The sequence below is a fragment of the Magallana gigas genome, chromosome 1, assembly GCF_963853765.1.
Source record: "Magallana gigas chromosome 1, xbMagGiga1.1, whole genome shotgun sequence".
Taxonomy (NCBI): Eukaryota; Metazoa; Mollusca; class Bivalvia; order Ostreida; family Ostreidae; genus Magallana; species Magallana gigas.
Genome location: NC_088853.1, coordinates 63638588 through 63661332, shown reverse-complemented (window position 1 = coordinate 63661332; position 22745 = coordinate 63638588). Strand labels below are relative to the sequence as shown.

Here is a 22745-nt window from a genome sequence, read left to right as displayed (position 1 = left end):
TGAAAACACTTTTTCAACCACGATCAACTTGATTGAAATGGGGGTTTTCGGTGAATTTATTTGTTGCAAAACACTGAAATACACCTTTAATTACCAATTTAATCAATTTTTTCATTAGAAACAATTAGGAACTTCACTATCCAGCAACCAAGCCCCTTGTGGTAACACTATCCTGGCTGTGCCAGTGAATGAATCCAGTTGAGTCCTCCGACTCAATTGAAATCGTCAATCACTAGTAGAACAACTAAATATTGCACTATGTCCCATTCATATTAGTGTGTATATATATATATATATATATATATATATATATATATATATATATATATATATATATATAAGCCTAATTATATCTACTTTGGTTGCATAATACATTTATAATCTATACAAAGTATTAAATTTGATGTTTCCATGGGAATGATATACCTGCTATCAAATCTTGAACGTCTTCTAACACATCCCTTTTTTAAGCCACTAATAACACCATCAGCGCCCAAGTCTTCGAAACTTCTCATCCTCTCACAAGTCTCAGCCATTTTGATAACCCGGCGCAAATCGGATTTGGCCCGAAACGGAAGTGTGTTGCGGAGGAGAAAAGCCAAAGTAATTCGTATTTAGATTAGTCGCGCAGTTAACACGAACGTAAATAAAAGTTTCTAACCATCTCAGAAATTCGAAAATATAAGACAATATATCTTCATTCGTAGAATTTAATCCTATTTTTCTCTTTTTACAATCTGGAGAATGCACAACTACATTTATGTCTCTGGTACAACTTAATGGATTTTTTGTCTACAACATCTTCCTATACGATGGCTTGGAAATGTTCTATCTGTGTTATTTTTATCGCAGTAACTGCGCGAATTTTAATGAGGCATATATTCTCAGAACATTCATATAAACCAGATTTCCGGGTAGAATGCAGTGTCTCTGGATGCAAACAAGTATATCAATTCGTATTATCGTCACACAATGATTACCACATGGATATGTTGGATACACAGGCAGAGTTTGTTGTAAACAATACACCAGTTCAAGAAACGAATGATGCACAGACAGCCCGTGTTCATAATAATGTTTCGGTTCATGAAACGAACGATCTCGAAATGGTAAGACTATTCAGCTGTTTTTTTTCTTTAAATTTGTAAATATTACATGTACAGTGGGTCAGTAGATGTTCTCCTTCTATTGCACTGAATTCTCAAATATTATAAAAAAAAACAACCTTTGTTTAATAAACAAGTTATGGTATTGTAGGCTATGGATGTTCCCATGGACATGGATGGTTATAATGATCATGAAAATGATGAAGAGGATAATATGCAGAACAATTACACAGATGATTATTTTGACAAACGCAAAGCTGTGTCGTTCATCATGAATCTAAAAGAAATGTACAGGATACGTGAGGTATATATGTTGATATTCGTAATGTTATATATTGTCGTTCATTCATATTATTTATTCACAGTGCATGTATTATACATTCATGTTTATCTATCTATCTATCTATCTCTCGATACTACTCGCCCTTAATTCTGAGTAGGGTGCACTGCTTGTTAAAAGATAAAGAGAAGTGAGTAAAGTAAAATTTCAACAGAGTGAAAAGGGGATAGTAATATTACGTTTTAGTGAAGATAAAAGATAAGATAATTTATACTGTAGATTCCTTTTTTATGCAAGTACTTAATTCCACTATTCAACTGTTTTGCATCTAATCACGGGAATATAAAATTACGAGTGCTGAAATTTTATTATATTTTCATTTAGTTTATATCAAAAGCAAGATTTTTAAATCAGTGAGATGTGCTTCTCACGATTATTATGGGGGGCCGACACGAGCCGGCCCATTATATGAAATAAGTTTAGAAAAGTCGCATGATTTACTACGGAGCTGTGCATAAGTTGCGGAGGTGTTTTTTTAATAAATTAATATTAAGTTTAATTAAAATAAACAAAATTATGGTATTTTTGGGAAATATACGTGTATAATATTTTTTTCTCGCAAGAAGCAAAAATACAACAACAAAAACTTAATATCATCCAGACTCTTTCGGACTCTTTTACTACAAATTGAAGAAGCGTCTGGATGATCGAGATTTAGCATATAAATGACGAGTGACAATTAGTGTTTTTAAAATTAATCGCCCGTGCGTTGTAAGTACATGTTCGTGCAATATTTTAAAAAAATGTAAAAATTAATTATTTTATACAGAAGTCATGATCTTCAAATTTCTAAATCATAGTTATTCAAAAAATTAAGTTCAAAGTTTAGTACAGGATTATTTTATGAATGGGAAACATAACGTAATTGCAGGAATAGCGATCCATATTTGTTGTTCATTGCCGCGCAAAATAGCGGCACATGCTGAGGATTTCCCCACGAAACATCAGAATGGTAAGGAGCGTTTTAGCTAATGTGCATCAAGGGTGCAATATTTTTAGGCCTTACAATGGTGTACAGTGTACTGCAATTGCACTCATAGCTTTAATTGTCTTTATGCAGCGTATGTCACATATATCAAATTTGTCTAGCGAAGAGCTTGATTGCATTCTCAGAGATGGGACTGATTTACATACATTCAAAATCACGGTGGGTCCGGGGGATATCTGTATCACAGAGATTTACCTCATAATTTGCAGAACTGGAATCGTGATTATGGTGAAGTTGAATATTTTTATGACAGATATTATGGGCCAGTTAGTTCACAACATGCAGTTGACAGGAGTGCAGGGCAAATGCATTTCCGCGATGCAATTTTACAAGCATTGGACATATCATCTTTCCATCTTGTTACATTTCGTGATAGTACTGTAGCAATATACTATGACAATTTCAATGATGTGGTACATTTGTTTGATTCACACCAACGGGATCAATATGGGGTGTCTAGTCCAAATGGCAATGCTGTCTTGCTGACATTTGAATCTTTAGAAGAATTTATAAGGTACACAATAAGCGTTTACGGTGGTTACCAGTTTGAAATAACACCTGTTCGTTTTGGATGGTTTTCCATTAACAACAGGTCATGTGATGAACTGTCACACTCTGCTAAAAAGCAAAAGCAAGAAAGGTTGAGTAAAAATTTGAATTGCTTAAAAAGTCACAAACCCTCAACAGAAAATAAAAAGCAAAAATTGTCACCTGAGCATTTGAATGGTGTTAAAAAAGAGGGCAATATTTCATTTCACAACTATTGCAAAACTAACAAAAATGGTCAGAAAGCATGCCAAAAGAAGAAAAATAAGGAATTGAAATTTTCAGACTTTAATGTATTTCAAGAAGTAAACAAAGAAGTGGCTAGTATTGAGTTTCAAAACTTTTTTTCTATCGATGATGATGGTGCACCGACATTAGTTTCTAATTGTTGCATTGTTGAGAATAGTGATTTCAATGATCAGAAGATTGATTATTTAAGCGATTCAAATCACATTAGAAAATTTGAGGAAGAAATTAGTCTGCAGATTTTTATTGCATGTGTTGTGAAAGATTTTTGTTTTCAAATCAGATATATCATTTGAGTCAAACTGTCAGTTTAGATACCTGCAAATTAACCAAGATGACAATTTGTGTAAGTTTTGCTACACTTCATTGAGTAAACAACAAATTCCTTATTTGTCATGCAAGTCGAATAATTTAAATGTAAGTGAAATTCCTGCAAAATTGCAATGTCTTAGTCTTGTAGAAAGGAGACTGATTGCCCTGGTTCAGATATTTATGAGTCTATTAATTTTGCCAGGTGGACAGTATGGTGAGAAAGGTCTTGTCCTTAACTTGCCTTCCAATGTCCAACTTGTAGCTAATCAGTTGCCTCAAAGTACAAGAGATGTAAATTTAATTGGTGTAAAATACTTACATGAAAGTCATGTTGCAGATGAAGAATGGAAATATTTTGCATGTCCGTCAAAACTTTTAGAGGCTTTGAATTGGTTAAAAGCAAATAACAAACTTTATGCTAATATTTCTGTAGATTTATCTGAATATGATCACCATGATAGAGGATTTCATAATGCTTACAGTCTGAATGAAGTACTTGAAGTAGAGTCATATACTGCAACCCCTGTAAATAAAACTATTCCAATTGCTAATATACAAGAGTTTATAAATAAAGGGTGTATAGAAGTTCCTAAAATTGAGAAAGGACCTGTAAATGTATATGAAATGGAATCAGGAGAAGAGATGGCATTTCCCTGGCTCTTTCCTCACGGTATAAATGGATATAACTTTCCTAGACAAATGAAAATTCCACGTGCAATGTATTTCAAACATAGACTCTATCACAGACATGGTTATTTGAGAAAAAAATATGACTTACTTATTACATGCTGCAGTTAACACGGACCTGATGCTGCTGAAGTCAGAGATCAATGTTAATATGAGAATAACCAAAAGTACACACAATTCTGAATTTGTAACAGCTTTTGATGTAAAGAATTTACAGCAAAATAGTATGTTATATCAAAATTCTTATATGTTCATGAAAAACATTAGAGGTACAGTAGCATACTTTAGAAACCAATTATACAATCTTTTGGCAATGTTTAAATTCTTAGGTCCCCCAACTTTTTTTATGACTTTATCCGCTGATGATCTCCATTGGTGTGAATTAGGAATGTTGTTAAAGAATGTCAATTATGAATCTGCTTAACTTCATAACAATTTTTTGGATGACATGAGAAAAGATCCACTATTAACAGCGATCCATTTTGAAAAGAGATTTAATGCTTTGATGAAAAATATTGTTTTATCAGGAAAACAACCTCTTGGTATGGTACGTGATTACTTTGCAAGAGTAGAGTTTCAAAATTGAGGGAGCCCACATATACATATGTTTTTGTGGATTGATGGTGTTCCAAATGAAATAACCAATGAAAGTGTTCCTAATCTAGTATCATATATAAATAGTACAATTAGATCATGTCTTCCAGATAGTGAAGATGAAGAACTGAATTATCTTGTTAAAAAATTACAAACCCATAGTCATACGACGTATTGTACAAAATCATATAAAGCTTCTTGTAGGTTTGGATTTCCAAAGCTCATTTGTACACAAACAAAAGTACTTGGCAATATTGATTTTAATTCAGTTAACAAAGGAAAGTTTTATTTTACTAAAAGAAGTAAAAATGAAACCATGATTAATTGTTACAATCCAACTATTCTGCGTCATTGGAGGGCAAATATGGAAATCCAAATGATATGCAATGCAGAAGGAGCAACTTACTATGTTTGCAGCTATATCTGCAAGTCTGAACCCGACGAACTCAAAAATGCTTTAGGTCAGCTTATAAGTCAGGTGTTTCATGATAATCCAACAATTCCAAAATATCAACGTTTACTTACAATAGGTCTTACTGTATTGAGGCATCGTAAAATGAGTAGTCAGGAAGCAGCATATCGTTTAAGTAATTTGAAATTAATACACACTAGTCGCAGATTTATTTATCTCAACACAAGAATGCCAAACAAAAGATTTAAAATTTTGAAAAGTAGAACAGATATTGAAAGTTTATCAAATGATTCTACAGACATTTTTCAATCAAATTTGATTGATTATTATCATTATCGACCTTCAGACTTGGAACAAATGTGTCTTTACAGATTCTGTTCATGGTATTCAAAATGTTATGATCCACCACCTAAGAAAAAGCTAAGTCTTGAGCGAATTTATATTGACAAGTTTGAGATATGGATGAGGAAAAGTAAAAATCCAAGTGTTGTTCGCACTCCAAATTGTCCATTGTTTTCAGAAGAACATTACTACTCATACTTATTTTTACTTATTCCCCATAGATCAGAAACTGAATTGATACAATCATATTTAACTGCAAAGGATGCATTTATCCAGAAAAGAGATATTATGGATAGTGAAATGGATTTTACTTTCTTTTCATTTACACAGCATATTGAAAACACAATGAGAAGAATCAACCTTGCTAATATGGCTAGTGAAGAAACAAATGTTCAACCAAATGCTACAGTCAATAGTACCTGTGATGTATTTAATGATATGGATTTTGAGACTGTGTATATGACAATGTGTCCTCAAGAAAACAACAAGGATGATAAAAGAACAGATAGTTCAAAAAATTTTACTTTTGATGATGATTTTCACATGCATTCTTTACACTGTTCAGTGTCCATTGATGAATTTAAAAGAAGCATTGAAAGTATGACAACCTCTCAAACAAAGGCTTTGCATTTTGTGAAAAGTAAATTTGAAACACGAAATTGCCCATTTCATTTGTTTATTACAGGTGGAGCTGGCGTTGGTAAAACATATATAACAAAAGTTTTAATATCTTACATTCAACTCTACTGTGCTGAAGTTCCAAATTCTAATCCTGTCATTGTATGTGCACCTACAGGAACTGCATCTAATAACATTAATGGCCGTACTTTGCACTCTGTATTTAAAATTCCAGTTGCAAGTTTTCTTCAGTATGGTTCATTATCTAGTTATAGCATATCAAAATTAAGACAAGAATTTAAAAATGTGCATACAATTGTTATAGATGAAATCAGCATGGTGAGCAGTGAAATGTTTTCGTTTATAAGCCGAAGACTATCAGAAATAAAAAACAACAATAATGTCTTTGGGGGTTGCAATATTATTGTTGTTGGAGATTTTTTTCAACTTCGACCAGTGAAAGGTAGTTTCTGTTTCAAAAATATGTTAATTTGGCAACTTTTTGATTCAATATTTTTAACAGAAAATGTGCGACAGAAAAATGATCATGTGTATTCTGCATTGTTAAATCGTGTAAGGATAGGTTATCCAAGTGACGAAGATATTTTGCTACTGAAAACAAGATTAGTATACAACACACAGGTAAACTTTTCTGAACATTTGCATATCTTTCCAACTAGAAAGCAGGTAGAATTATACAACAAAGAGCAACTGACAAAGTTATGTAACAAAACATGTTATTCATGCTGAACATTATTTTTCTTCATCTGAACGAAATGCACATGCCCTTGTACCCATGGAAATGATACCAGTTGATAATAGTCTTGCTGGTGGTTTGGAAAAAGAGTTAATGATTTCAATTAATTGTAGAGTAATGTTGACAAGAAATATTAATACTGATCAGGGATTAGTGAATGGAGCGATGGGCGTTGTAACAAATATAGACTGTATGGGAAGTATACCATCTATTATCCATGTGAAGTTTGACAACCCTACAATTGGCCAAGTCATATGTAATGGTAGAAACACAGTTCATACACCTGTACATATTCAGCGCATTGAAACTGAGTTTATTTATAAGGGGCATCACATTGTTAGATCACAGTTCCCTTTGATTCTGTCATGGGCATGTACAGTACATAAGGTACAAGGTATATCATTGGACTCTGCAGTTGTAGACCTGGGAAGTACAGTGTTTGATTATGGAATGGCTTATGTAGCTCTTAGTAGAGTCCGAACTCTGTCTGGTTTGATACTCATTCGGTTGGATCCCATGAAAATCAAGGCTAGTGACTGTGTGATAAATGAATATGAAAGGTTGAAAAATTTATTATTATAAAATAAATATCGAACAATGAAGGAAGGTCTACATTTCCAAAATTCTTGATGTTGATAGGATGCAATTACAGTAATTTGATAAAAAGAAAAGTATACCATATCATGCCTTATTTTTCTTACAATTTGCAAAAATGTATACAAAACTTCAGTTTATTTCAGTGTTAAAGGAAAAGTTATTTCCCATAATTTAAATGTAAAAAAATATTACATTTTATGAAATCATATAACAATAGCATTGATAATCTTGATATTATTAGTATCTCCAGGCTTCCTTTCATTATTAAGTTCTATAAAAAATTATAATGAAATTCAGAATTGGAACTCTTTAAATTCATTGTGTGAGGTAAAAAAAAAAATGTATCATCTGTTTTGAAATATTCTGCTATATTTCTTACGCAAACCTTCTTAAGACTTGTTCAGATGAAACATTTGAATTATCTTAAATTATGTTTGAATTTTGTATGTACATTGTAAATGTACCAAACTGTTGTGTACTATATTTTCTTAAGTTTAAACACATGCTCATGTGTCTGTGTATTATTAAAGAGTTAAAGCTATAAAATTCTCACTGCTAGTATTTAAATTTCCATATAATATAAATATGTTTTCCTTTTCTTCTAAGGATGACACAAAAGTTCTTAAAGTATGCAGAGTTTCTAAAGAAATTCAAGCTTATAAAAACTCCAAGACAGATAAAATGATGAAATACTTTAATCTGGTGTGTGCAGAAAACATGAAAACCTACCATGTCAGAGTATACCTGACTGGAAAATATGAAATGTTCAAGGAAGGCATGACATACAAGTTTAAAAATGCTGTTGCGAAAGGAGAGAATGAACTCTGGGTGACCAAAGATACTACCATTGCATATGCTGTTCCTGTGACTGTTCACCCTACACTGCAAATTCCACCATTACCAGAAGATGTCCCACCACAAGGAGTAGTTCAGGACTTGCCATCAGCATTAAAATCACCATCAAAATCAACAGTAACTGGCAAAATTGTAAAAGTAAGTAACAAATAATAAGAAATATAGGTGCATTGTACTTTTATTTTCAGTTTTCTTGAAAACATTATTTATATCATGTTCAAAATTATGACGGGCAAATACTGAAAAAATAATGAAAGCATAGTGTAAAATTGAAATTTTAAAAAAATTACACTCCACAATCAAAATTTAGGGAGGGGTAGGGTGCTCTATTTTAATTGTCATGTATGTCAGTATGTCTGTCCTTCTCAGCTCATTTTCAGGTTATCACAGAGAAGCTTTAACACTGATATTGAAACAAAGATTGCTAATAACTAATGCTTGACTCATAACCAGAAACAAGAGGCTTATCTTAACCCTATACATTGAATCATACTGTTGGGTAATTTTGTAACTTGTACATTTACAATTTTCTTTTGTAGTTCATTCCAAATACCTTGAATGTTTCTGATCCAACAAGTGAGGAGTTAAAGGCGTTTGAAAACGATACAGACTTCCTCAATTCCACAAGTGACATTAGCACCAAAGCAATTACTCTGACTGATGTCTTAGAAGCTGATGTGTATGAAATTTATGCAAAACAAGGTATTTGCAGAAAAGACCTCAATAAAAATATTCCTAGATTCTCATTGCTGATGAATAATGTTACTGTAAACTTGCTAGGGTTCTTACTCATGGACTTTATGTGATTGATCAATATAAGACACTGGGAGAAAACAGTATTTTAAATCATAAGATTTTAAATGTTTCTTAGAATCTGTATACACAGCATAGTTAAGGCTAGGAAGAATAATCTAACCGAACAAGAACATCAGAGCTTTGTTTCTTTATGAATCGGAGGGTCAGAAAGATAGGAAGATAACCATGTTTAAAGGTGCCATCGAAAGTGCCATGAACAAAAATGTACCAACAACAGACAAAAATGAAACCTTGATGTTCCTGATTGAAAGCTTGCCCATTTCATTTTCTGGATGCATTAGTGCATCCAACATTGTTTACAACATAAACACTGATGCATAAAAAAAACCTCAACATGCTTATTCAGTCTCGGCATGGATAGAAATACTTTATTTTAATCCAAGACAAGTAGTCAATACTGTGGTTTAAAATGTTACTATGGGATTTGCAACATTAAGAATCACAATATTTCTGTTAATTTGTAACCTTTAAAACCTTTTTTCATCAGTTTGCATAATAGATCATATTCTTTGTCATTTATTCAAATTTGTATTATACGATAAAAATTTAATGATGAAAACAGTTGAACTTTCAGTTTACTGAAGTCTTATGTCTATCAGTATTATTCAGATTACTATTGTATTATATAAGATTACATTGGCCTATCAAAACACATATTGATTTAAAATGCTAGTAAATTTTCTTCTTTTGTGTATTGTAAACTTCATTTTGGATATTCAGCTGCTGTTCATGTTATTTTCTTAATATTTGTTAATCAGAGCAGTGTTATGATGATGCTTTTTATATCATGTCCATATCTTAAGGTTTCCTACACAAGTAGTGGCTGTTCTTTGCTGATGCTTTATAACATCCTCTGAAGAATGATACTCTTTAAAATGCTACCACAGTACTAAAATTTACAAGTTTTACAGATGAATCAGACAGTCATTTATCATTCATCACAAGTTCAAATTATTTTTTATATTGCACAATAGATCATGTACAAGTAGTTTTCCTTAAAAGTTTTTTTTTTAAATGTTCTGCTTTGATATTCTGTGCTGAATTGCCTCGTTTTCTAGAGATGTTATCTTAAGTCAACATCACTTTTAAAAATTCAATAATCTAATCATATTTACAGAAAATTTTGGCAATTACTTCTCCATTAAAAAAAATTGAAGGGTTTCTTCACTTTCATTTTTTCAGTCACATTTTTGATACTCAGCAATTGTTGTTTATATTATTTTTTCAGAGCAGTGTTTGCTTTTATATATGTTAAATTTACATACGTTTGAACGCTCAGCAGTTTATTCTGCATAATTTAATATTTGTTCAGGAAAACAGTTATATTTTTTTTTGTGATACATTTAGTAATACATGGTTTTTTAAATGTTATAATAAATGTTTTCTTGCTAATATCTTATGTTTTTTGTCTATAAATATTGTATTCAAAATGATTGTCCATCTGTATGTCTGTTAGTCAACAATTTTATTGCATACATGTACCTTTTCAACCTTCACAATTATTACATACAACTTTGCTTAAGGATGATTGCAGAAATTCATCATAGATGTGGAATTCACTTTTAAGATTATCACCATTGCTGTGAGGTGCTGTTTTGGTCTTTATTACCATTAAGTCATAACAGCTATTCGAATAGGTGATTTAGGCGATTTTTAAGTGATATCACCTATTCGGGTTTTAAATGAATATCACCTTTTCAAATAGGTAATGTCACCGTTCAGATAGGTAATATCATCAATCCATAATGAGTAAGTGATATTACCAGTTTGAATAAGTGACACACCTATTCGAAAGAGTGATATCTCCCATTCAAATAAGTGATATCACTTATTTAAATAAGATTACTTATTCATTATAAATAGGTGATATGACCCTTTTTACAATAGATGACATTATCTACTCATATTAAAAAGGCTCCGTTTCGGTATTTATTCCCATTAAATTATACATCACCTATTCAAATAATGATATCGCGTATTCGGATCAAACAGGTGATATCACTTAATGATAAATGCCGAAACAGTACTTCATTGCACATTTATCCCATTCGCTACCTCAAGTATTTTTGTACCCACAAACTTCACATTTACTACGTAAGTGGAGGATGGTTGGACAAAGACGCTTACAGAATTTTAGTCGTCAAAAGGTCAAATCATTAAATACTCGTATATCCGCTGCACATTTATGTGATGTGATGTCTGAAAAAAATTGTAGCCTTAACGGCCATGTTCACTATCCTCAACTATCCATAGAAAAGACACCTGTAGATATTGCTAAAAAAATAGAGGTAGTCGGTACCCTTTAAACCAAACTTTCAGAATGTGTGAAAAAAAATACTGTAGGTAATTTTTCTCGGCCCATAAATTTGGTGCTTGCACCAATAGTTTCTTGTGTATTTATTGTATTGCGTGAGTCGCATTCATATTAATGTTCAGAAAACTAAGTTAACTCTTACTACTTATTAGGTAAGTTACTGACCGACTGCAGAAATATATCTGGTTGATCGATCTCATAGACGGTGAGGCTTCACCTAGTATGTGCTTTGTTTTCCCGGTATTCAAGTGAGACACTTATTCCCAATCAAAGTACTGAAAGTACTGATAGGCGGAAGCATGATTGCAAATGTTCAATGTCATAGTGTAATTATAACTATTTTCTTTTTAAAAATTAGTTTGATAACATAAAACACTATTCTAATAATTATGTCAATTAAGGTATATACATGTAGTAAATGTGGAAATACTCTGTTACTGCACCAGATTAGTCTGGATCATGCCTTAAAGAAAGATTCAATGAGAAGAGCAATTTAAACATCAAAACATTTGTTTTGTGAAGTACATTCGTATAACAGTTGATACTTATATGCAAGCTGAAATTACAGGAATAGATTTTCATTTATTATGCCGATTTATTAAAAATGTTCATTTTGATATCAAAATGATGAAAGAATATTATAGAATTAGAATTTAGTAAACTGAACTTCTGAAACTGTAGCATTTTATTTTTTACAATAATGTTTCACAAAAATGCATCAGTTACATTTGTACATCGGAAAAGCAACTAGGTCGACAATCTTTGAAACGTTGCTATTCGCGTCCAAGCAGTAGTTTGAATGTGGTTTTGTATCAGATCTTGATATACCTGGCCCTTCAGGTGAACAAACCATTAAGGCATCTAACATGACATCCAACAAGTCTGAAATTCCAGGACCTTCAGGTCTTTGTCCATCTGCAAACCCTCATCTACTATCACAGGAAGATATACCTGGTACATTTAGATTCAACACTTCAGAGTATGTGACCTTTCATAGATCAGATGGTGACACACTTCCTGATCTGCATGATTATTTTGGAACAGTCAGGTCAATGCAAGTTACAATGCCTGACGGAACGCAAGAAGAGGTTCTCTACAGTATTGACCCCAATGACAGTGGCATTGTTCAGTTAAACCTCAATAATCAAGAGATTGTGTCGGATGAGGTCCTTATAAGAGTCCATAAGGGACATGCCTTAAGGGAACTGCTAGAGACATTTTCCAGCACATTATTGTTACCAAACAGCAGAATCAAAATCCAGATGATCCTTTCAAATGGCTCGGTTGAACTAGCGCAGGATTAAGGTGGTAAAACAAGGGACTGCTTGGGAAGATTATAAAATATGGATTTAAAGAATTTGGAAATTTCCCCGTCTTCATAGCTCTTCCATTTATGGAATACTGCATCGTAGGAGAAGCGAAAGCAGACTTAAAAGATATCAGTTCATCTGAAACGAACTGGAATAATTTATAAAATAAAACTCAAACACGTATGTTAGGATGTGGAGCGCTCTGAAGTGCAGTTTACTTATTCATGAAAATGCACAAGTTTTCTTCTTTATCTTCATTCCTACAAAATAAAACAATATTTTAACATATTCCAATAATAATTCCAAAAGCAAGGGCGGGTGAGTGGGAATTCAGTTATCTGCACTGAAAAGAGCTTTCAAATGACTATGGTAGCAAGGGACAGTTTCGAATAAAGTACCCGTCAATATTTTTGTGAAATTGAGAGTTGCTGTACTTGAAGGCTTATGAGTGTTTCTAAAATTCATGAAATGATTTTTAATGAATATCATTAGTTAGAGGGGTGTCTCTTGTTGCAATTGATATGCAATATGTAGGCCCCTTATGTTAGGTACATGAGAATCAGAAGTAAAATGCGAAACCTGCGGCTTTGACTGTTGTGCTGACTTTGCACAGTGAAATTGCAAGTTACAGACGGAAGGTAAAATAACACGAGAAGTAGGTGGATGGGACATTGTAAACTATACACCGGTAAGTTTCTGACATGTGATAGTGCAGCATGCACGCGGTACGGAAGGTCAACCCTCTGCAGGGAATTAGCTGGGGGAGGTCTAAAAAGCTGAAAAATCATGAAAAATTAGCAAAATATGAAAGGGTCAAAATCTCATAAAAACCAGTATGTAGAGAATTTTACAGGTTTTGATTAGCAATTTTCTTCAGAAATTGGTGATTGGCCTTATAAAGAGTGAATTAAAGGTATTTGTGCTGAATGGGAACTGAGGAAATTCTAGTTACAGAGTTCCGAAGACATGCATCCCTTGGCTACGATGAATTGGATCAAAAAAACTGTCCCCTGCCACCTTCAAGACTACATGGTATTTTCATATTTCTCCTTTAAGTGTAATTTTGAGTGGATTTTGTACCATAAGTAATACATTTTGTGAAAATGGATGATTTTCTTGGCTATAGATGTCATGACATCGTTTATTAGCTAAAATATTCAAGGGGAGTAACTCCCTCTTAAATGTGTAGAATGACCACCACTAGAGTAAAGTGGCTTAGAGAGTAGGCATTTCCTATCCTGATGACAATTAATAGGCTTAAGTTAATTACTGAGATAAGAATAAATACTTTAAAACAGTTTTTATCAATTAAATCATTAAATTCATGAATTTGCAGCCATTTTGCTGTCTGATTTTATGAAATAACATTAGTCCACCTGACTTATATCACCCAATTTTTTTAAAACAGCATATTTTTATTTCAAATGAACTTTACATGTAGACAAATGCAGTTATCAAAGTATACCATATGTCAAAAAACTCAAGTTTTTGCTCCTTCCTATCAAAAAATGGTTTTTTAGATGTATTTACAGAATTGAAAAGGCCACCCCCTCTTTCCATTGGACTCCATTACCATTACATGTAGGATATGTAACTGTACATTTGACCTTGAAATAACATCTGCTATGATAATTACTCTTGAAATGAACAAAAAACAACATATTTTTACCCTTTTATTGTATATATGCATCAAAAATGTAGAAAAACATGTAAAATTTGAACCTTTTTCATGGAATTCTCATCCGTCCCTAGGTACCCGGGTGTGTTTGAATTTCATTTTAATTAAACGCACATGTCACACTTGTAGGTCTTACTAATTTAAAAAAGTTAAAAGTAGACTAGAAACCAGAATATATAAGATATCCACTAAATATGATTATAGGCTTAGTTTTTCTTGAAAACAAGAAATCACATGTAGGGCGACATGACTTTTTGTGAATAAGAATGCTACAAATCATCCATTTACCAAAAAAGATCAATTTTAAATATCAGTGATGGTTGTTTTCAATTATGTGTAAGAAATGACTCAAGGAAACTGCCACAAGTTTCATAATATTAGGTTAAAGTGTTCAAACTAATGCTTCTTGTAAAAATCAAAAGATAGGGGGAGGGTATACATGTAAGGGTATTTCTAAGTGATGTGATGCTTTTATCATGATAATATCAAGCAGATGTATGTAGTATTCAATAAGGTTTCTTATTTAAGGAGGTTGAACAACAGTTGACCTCTAAACGATTAGGAAAAGATGCTTTATTTATGGAGAGCCCTGTGAATCTGTGTTAAATAGAGGAAAGTGGAAATGGTGGGTTCACTTAAATGGCCATATTTTTCTTAAACCTCAATGGAATTGGCAAAATGTGGTGTACTTTTTTTCAGAATAGCATAAGCTTTGTAATTTTAAGACAAGATGACTTTTGAGAGAATGTGAGTGTATGTTAAAGGTAGCAAGGGACAGTTTCGAATAAAGTACCCGTCAATATTTTTGTGAAATTGAGAGTTGCTGTACTTGAAGGCTTATGAGTGTTTCTAAAATTCATGAAATGATTTTTAATGAATATCATTAGTTAGAGGGGTGTCTCTTGTTGCAATTGATATGCAATATGTAGGCCCCTTATGTTAGGTACATGAGAATCAGAAGTAAAATGCGAAACCTGCGGCTTTGACTGTTGTGCTGACTTTGCACAGTGAAATTGCAAGTTACAGACGGGAGGTAAAATAACACGAGAAGTAGGTGGATGGGACATTGTAAACTATACACCGGTAAGTTTCTGACATGTGATAGTGCAGCATGCACGCGGTACGGAAGGTCAACCCTCTGCAGGGAATTAGCTGGGGGAGGTCTAAAAAGCTGAAAAATCATGAAAAATTAGCAAAATATGAAAGGGTCAAAATCTCATAAAAACCAGTATGTAGAGAATTTTACAGGTTTTGATTAGCAATTTTCTTCAGAAATTGGTGATTGGCCTTATAAAGAGTGAATTAAAGGTATTTGTGCTGAATGGGAACTGAGGAAATTCTAGTTACAGAGTTCCGAAGACATGCATCCCTTGGCTACGATGAATTGGATCAAAAAAACTGTCCCCTGCCACCTATATAATTTTTCGCGCTAACATCGGTCAGTTAAAACCCGTGCAATGAATATTTAAATGTCACCTGAAAATGTGACCAACAACTAACCAATAGATTATAGGTGTAAATAAACAAGAACACGTGTTATTCGATCCTTAAATAAATACATTTATTCGTTCCACTCAAACGAACATAAATTATTTATAAAATAAAACACAAACACGTATGTTAGGATGTGAGGCGCCCTGAAGTGCAGTTTACTTTTTTCGAAAGACAAAGGAGAGTGATAAAATGACTTGCATGTGAAAATTTAAGTACCAGTCCACATAAGAATCAGACAATATAAATATTATATACAACCTAGCAAAAAATACTTCTTCTTTTAATGAATTATAAAGATATTGTTAAAAATATGACATTCTGAAAAAATTTACTTTGATTTTTTAACTAAATACAATACAAGGGCTTTTTGAAATTTGCCATATTTACCGAATAACTCCATAGAGTACTGTGTTAACTGAGTGAACTGTCTTGAGGTAAACCAATTTGCATCAAGGATGTTGGTTAGTTTCAATTGTGTTTATAAAAAGTATTAATCATATGCTTTCTTATTTATTCACAATTTAAATGGGTTTTCTGTTCTGTAAAAATTGGGAGGCATTTAAGTCCTGGAAGTCAAAATATAACTTGAGTTTAAATTACGCAGATTTTAAAATAAAACAAAGTGTAAAAATCAAAATTTCCATGCGTGGTTTAATAAGCGAGTTATCCGCCGTCAAAGTTGTTGATTTTCGCACCTGATCAAAACCAATCAGCGCAACTTCCGGTTTTACTATAAATAGAGAAAATAGGCGTGACGTCACAACACAGCTTTTTCAAAGATGGCCAACAGAAGCGATTCCAGTATTTCCTCGTCCGATAGTGTCCTCCACATGTCGTTTGAAGTAAGTGTTCATGAAGCCCCCCAGAACATCCAGCCTTACAGATTTGAGCCAGAAGCAAGCAGTTCCGACGAATCGGACGACTCCAGAGGAGACAATCCCGAGGATGATATCGTCGACAAAGTAGGAAATACGGACTTGTACGGCATTTTTGACATGTGAAAACTTTGTTTATAAATAATATGAAACAATTTGAAACCTAAGACCTTAATTTGAAATAAAATACGTTTCAAATACGGCTAATTACCCATATTATAAATCTACACTATTAACCAAAATGGCGAATTTACCGATCGACGCCAAGTTACTACAAATGTACATTATAAAAATTATACTTATTTAATAATAACTAAGGAATCTGTAATTTTATCAATATAAGAGTCAATATTATTCAATATTTTTTGATAAACTTTAGCTCCAACATTGATCAAATCTCGTATTTATGTTCTTGATTGACCTGTTTTATTTACACATTCACCTGATATTAATAGTGGCATTTTTTTTTGGGGGGGGGTTGACACATCCGTATACTTTATTTTTTTATTACACCCAATTAGGTGCAAGTGCAACTGTTGTACAGCTATGCCCACTGCAAAGGAAAGCAATTGCTGCCAAGAAGTACAACAGATCGATGCCAAGAGGGGATCTATTCATCAGTTGACCTGTGTAACTCGGCACCCAGAGTTTGGACCAGTTTGTCTGGACGAGTATGTACTCGAGACAGCGTACTACCAGTAAAGATCCCAGTATGGAGAATTAAGAACAACCACAGAAGAGTTAGTTGTATAAATGTAGCATTTATTTCATACAAATATTGATTGAGGTTTTCAGTCCAACCAGTACAGAGGATTCCAAGACCCAGAATAAGTAAGTAAAACAAAAATAAACATATTAAATAAATTAGTAATAAGAAAGCATCAGTTACATAAAAATTTGAGTACAATAAGTAAACATATTATATGCATCCAGAAACGGGACGTGGACCCTGCTTTCGTCTTCCCATATATACAACAGGGGAGGGTTAGAGCAACATCAATAGGGTGGGGGGGGGGGAAATATATACAAAATGCCTTAGAACAGTAGTTAAGTGTACACATCAAATATACATGTATATGATGGTTAATCAAACGTATATACAGTCACAACATTTCCTACACTGTTGTCTCTCTGCCTGCAAATCTTGACTGGAAGTGAAGTATGGCATCTTCTTTTTCAGGATGGATGAACCCGCTACATAATGGAGGTGGCTGTACAGCTGGCAAACATGGAACAGGATCATCACACGCTCCTTTTACGGCAGATAGCGTCTCCTGCATAAGGGTTGATGTATATCCTGAAATAAAGTGAGCGATATAAACAAACTGTACATAATAAACTGTTTGATTTTGCATTTTTTGTCAAAATAAAAGTATATAAACCTGACACACTGTTGTTTGATTACTAATAAGTCGTACATCAGAAGATAAATGTGCTTACCATAAGTTGGATCAACACTCTTCTTCCGCACACTGTAGTCCCCATGCTTGAACTTTGGAAATGAAATCTTGTTTTGCAAGTCACCCTCTTTGGTTGTGGCACTGGGTCTCGAAGAATTTTCATTAAAATGAAGGGCAGCAATCATCAACCTTAAAAATCAATGGGTTAGGAATGAATAAATTTTAATAAACAAATAAGAATACAGTGTATTTAAGCTTCTTATGAAAAGCAAATATAGATGTCTATGAAACACCCCATTTTCATTGTATAAATAATTTTAAAAAAATATATATCATTACATGTATATAAATACTACATACCTACAGTACATTCCATGGTAGGAAAAGGAAACCATCTTTGGTACAAAGTGGTTTATGGTGCTGTGGAAAGCTTCGACCTGTGAAGTCTGATGCAGAGGAGACAGTTTGGGAACATCTTTCTTCATTTGTTTCGATAAGATGATCTCTGATAGCTTTTCACTGGCTTTCGTTTCTGAAAAAATGAACAAAAAATCTATATTAAGTTGATAAAGTCACAAGATGAGAATATTAAAGATGAAAGATGGTTTACTAATTTACCTGGCTTGATCCAATTCTTATGTCTCTGGTCCCCATCAAGTGTCTCATGGGCGGAGGTTGGAAATGCATCACTGTGGCCTTCATGAACATTATGGATGTGATTCTCCACCGATTCCCACTTGGCCCACATTACATCTCCATCCCCATCTGGCGTAGAGGCTGCCACCCAGTACAAATGGTTGGTCAGGCTTTTGTTCCATCTAGAGATGTATTCGCATCCTTTAAGCTTTGATGCTGCCAGTATCTTCTTTGTTAAGCCTGAATAAAAATAAATGATGAAGTGAACAGCTGTAATACTACAATACAAACATGGATCTGTTGGTTCTTTAAGACTAATTGTTCTTTTCTGGCAACTAGCTTACCTTTTGCTACATGCCACACATCATAATAGTGGGTTGTTTGTGGGAGGTTCTCTCTTATCCACTTTTGGATCTAAAGATGGCGATCTGTAATGATGATGCCAATCTGCAAGTGATGTTCTTAAAGCCATCTCACAGCAAGCTCAAGTCCTCGTTGGCATTACTGTTCTTCACTTGATTACTCTGTAATTAGTAATAAAAATCATGTTAAAATAACACACACACACAAATAACATGTAAACAATATTTTGGTTATAATTGTAGATCCTTAAATAAAAATGCATGATAAAGATTAATGGCATTTTTATCAAATAAGAAAATATATATATTACCTGAACAAGCTGAATATCCACAACAATGCCCTGTTCTAAGTCAATGGTGCTGTAGGACCCGTGCTTGGCACAGTGTCCAGGAGTCAGCTCTGCCATCTCCACCGAGGACAAGTGGTTCCCCTCTTTCCTCTGCCATCCTGACGTAATCCCCCTGATGCTTGTCCCATACTCTAGCCACAGAAGGGAACAAAATCGATGACTGGTGGGAGGAAAATGCCCTCTGGGTGATGGTGGCTACTCCCATGCACTGCAGGACCCTAGGGACTTTGGCTGCAAGGGCACCAGAGAAGAAAATACCAGCAGATAGTCCAAGGTTTCCAGCTGGAATGGATGAAAGGTATGGTTGACTGCACCACTGCCATGAAAAACCACAAAACTGGCATTCAGCTACTATCTTCACCATTGTTTCGAACCAGGTGTTGAACACAATCCACAGCATGTCGATGACATCTCCGACAGGCACTGAACAGCTCCATCAGCTTGGACTTGGAGACGATGAATTTGGTTTCTTCCAAAGGATTGTGTACATAATTCTTAAAAAAGAAAACACAAAATAAATTCATATTAATTCTAATTACAAGATTAGTAAATGATGGATATTTACATCATTTTTTTAAATATAATATGCAGCACTTGTCAATATTTAGACAGAAAAATAACAATTGAGAAATAAATTTTCAAATACATATATCATATAATTTTTATTGTTCCAAGCATACTTTCTGATCATCTTGGATTTGGGACTCCTCAGATCCTGTAGAAGATGGCTCATAGACAGACCCATGATCACTGTCTGTCTCGCTGGATTCCTCGCTGCTGCTCAAAGGCTCATTTCTAGCTGGTTCTCTGTCTGGTCTAGGTAGTGGGGGGATATCGGTGCCATTGCATTGGACTCCAATACTTCTAACTCTTGGCCTCATATCAGCTTGTGTGCCTAAAAAATTGCCACAAATGTTTTAGAGTTATATGGCCAACATGCTTAATGTATCACTTTTTAACATTTTAGATTAGATAAAGTGGCTAATTGTATGATAAACAGACTTAAAATTACAGTTTACATTTAAATTATTAAAAAAATGCATTTTCTGCAACAACGATTAATGCTTTGTTAAAAATACTAAACAATACATGATACTTACTAGAGATACACATATATGTTTACACACTCAAATTTGTGAATTCCTACAACTTACCTTTTTTTTTTCATCTTTGCACCGACTTGAATTTTCATGCTTCGTGTTCCAACTTTCACTGGTGCTGGGGTCTGGCATGCAATTGAGGAAGTAGCAACTTCTTCAGGTTCCTAAACATAAAAATATGTTTAAGTTAGCTTGCCATATTTCTATTTCTAAAAAGAAAATGCTAGTTACTAAATTTATCTATAAACTATTTCAAACTTTTAGTCAATAATAAATATGAGAATCACTGTAGCATTAATAGCAATACTAAACATGCAGGATCGTCTCATCACTTTATGACTTATGTTTTAACAGGTCAGAAATCAACCGATAGCTAAGGTAGCTGCTTTATATTTGTATTTACCAAAGCTGGATCTTCTTGGTCATTACAAGTTTGTTGTATCTCATGCTGTCAAGATGGAATGTTGTTTTCTTGCAGCAGTTCTGACAAAATCTGAAAAAGATGCACATAAAATTTAATAATATTTTGTTTGTGGTGTTATAATTATTTAAAGCATCATTTGAAATCATGATAAGGTCCCGTATAAAATGGCGATTTGGATTCGCCTCCAATACTTGTTCCATATATATCCGAGGAAATTCGAACTTATAATGCAATATTGCATAAAATCGAAAACAATTTACTGATTATTACATTTTGTTTTTATTCAACTTACCCTCAGTTTTTCGCGCTTTGCGTGAGCCCCGCGTTCCTGTGTTGGCGGAGGCAAGGAAGGACTCGGACACGCAATGAACGCCTCATTCAGCTCGTCTCTCTTCCTCTTTGGATAAATGGAAGGGACCGATCCAGGAACCAATCGCTTCTTCGTAGGGATACCAAAATCCTTCATAAGAAAATGCTGCCGTTCGTAACACTCCTCATTAAAATGTTCGCTTACATATCACAGTATACTGCGATGGTCCAGTCCAGTCAGCCCTGGTGAGTTTCACAAAACGTGTCCATGCAGCCCTCTGACGTTCATCCTTGGGAAAGGAATGCACCGATACATCGTCCGTCTGCCTCTACTACACACATGCGTCCCTTGCTTTTCCCACTCATTTTAACGATAAAAACCTGAGTATTTCTTCAAAGTGTTTACATTCAAAATAGCGCCAAAGCTGTGTTGGGACGTCACATCCGGAAACAGCTTGTTTTTGGTTTCGTAAAGGCGTGAAAAAGGGGAGATCGCCGTTTTTCGCCGATATCTCATGTATAAAAGATTTTTAGGCAGAAAAAAAAATAAGATATTTTATTTATTAAACTATACCTTTTCAACATAACTTTTTATTAGACTTCAAGGACACTTTAAACAACTTCTAAAAAAAAGTACAATTCTTAAAGGGGCATGGTCACGATTTTGTCCAAAAAAAATTCCCGAGTTTAATGTTTACAATGCTTAAGTAAGGCATTTTTAATAGGCAACCAAAATGTAGGTGTCAATTGTTGAGATATAAGCGAGTTACAAAGCTTACAATTCATTGCTATGCACATGACAAAGCTTTTGTTTACATTTTGAACGTTGGAGTGAAAACCCCCGTTTTAGACCGAAAATAAATATGGTAAACGTTAAGATTTTTTACAGACCGAGACCTACAGATTAAGAATACGACAATTCTCGCGCTTGTGCGGATATCATACTGAGTTTAAATATCATTGTTCGAGTCCAGGCTTTTTACCCCCTCAGGAAACAACAGACAGTCAACAACCAAAATAGCCTCGAAATTTTCCCAGGAGGCCAAATCAAGCATGTATTTCACTGTTATACATGTTGTTTTTTATCTCATAAAACGTACAGTCCATGTTGCTGGCAGGAAATCTCTCAGATCGAAATAGGGAATTATTTTGTCTAAAACCATGATTTGTAGTGAAACTTTGGAAATGTATTGGTTTGAGACCTTCATTCAAAACGGAGAAAAAAATATATTATGTACGGGTTAACATATCTGCAGACCTTCGCAAAATGTTAATTT

General features: G+C 33.7%; 1 long non-coding RNA gene and 1 other non-coding gene across 2 annotated transcripts; both read right to left on the bottom strand.

Moving 5' to 3' along the window:
* Window positions 1–17933: 17933 nt before the first annotated feature.
* On the bottom strand, window positions 17934–20125 carry LOC105343451 (uncharacterized). The gene is made up of 7 exons (XR_010711781.1): window positions 19597–20125; window positions 19429–19447; window positions 19268–19384; window positions 18906–19163; window positions 18648–18819; window positions 18328–18476; window positions 17934–18184 (listed from the first exon to the last, which is right to left on the bottom strand). It is a non-coding gene; the product is annotated as an uncharacterized protein (transcript).
* Window positions 20126–20321: 196 nt separating this feature from the next.
* Window positions 20322–21988, bottom strand: LOC117685797 (uncharacterized). Its single transcript, XR_010712336.1, has 3 exons — window positions 21452–21988; window positions 21139–21228; window positions 20322–20899 (listed from the first exon to the last, which is right to left on the bottom strand). It is a non-coding gene; the product is annotated as an uncharacterized lncRNA (long non-coding RNA).
* Between the last annotated feature and the right edge of the window lie 757 nt (window positions 21989–22745).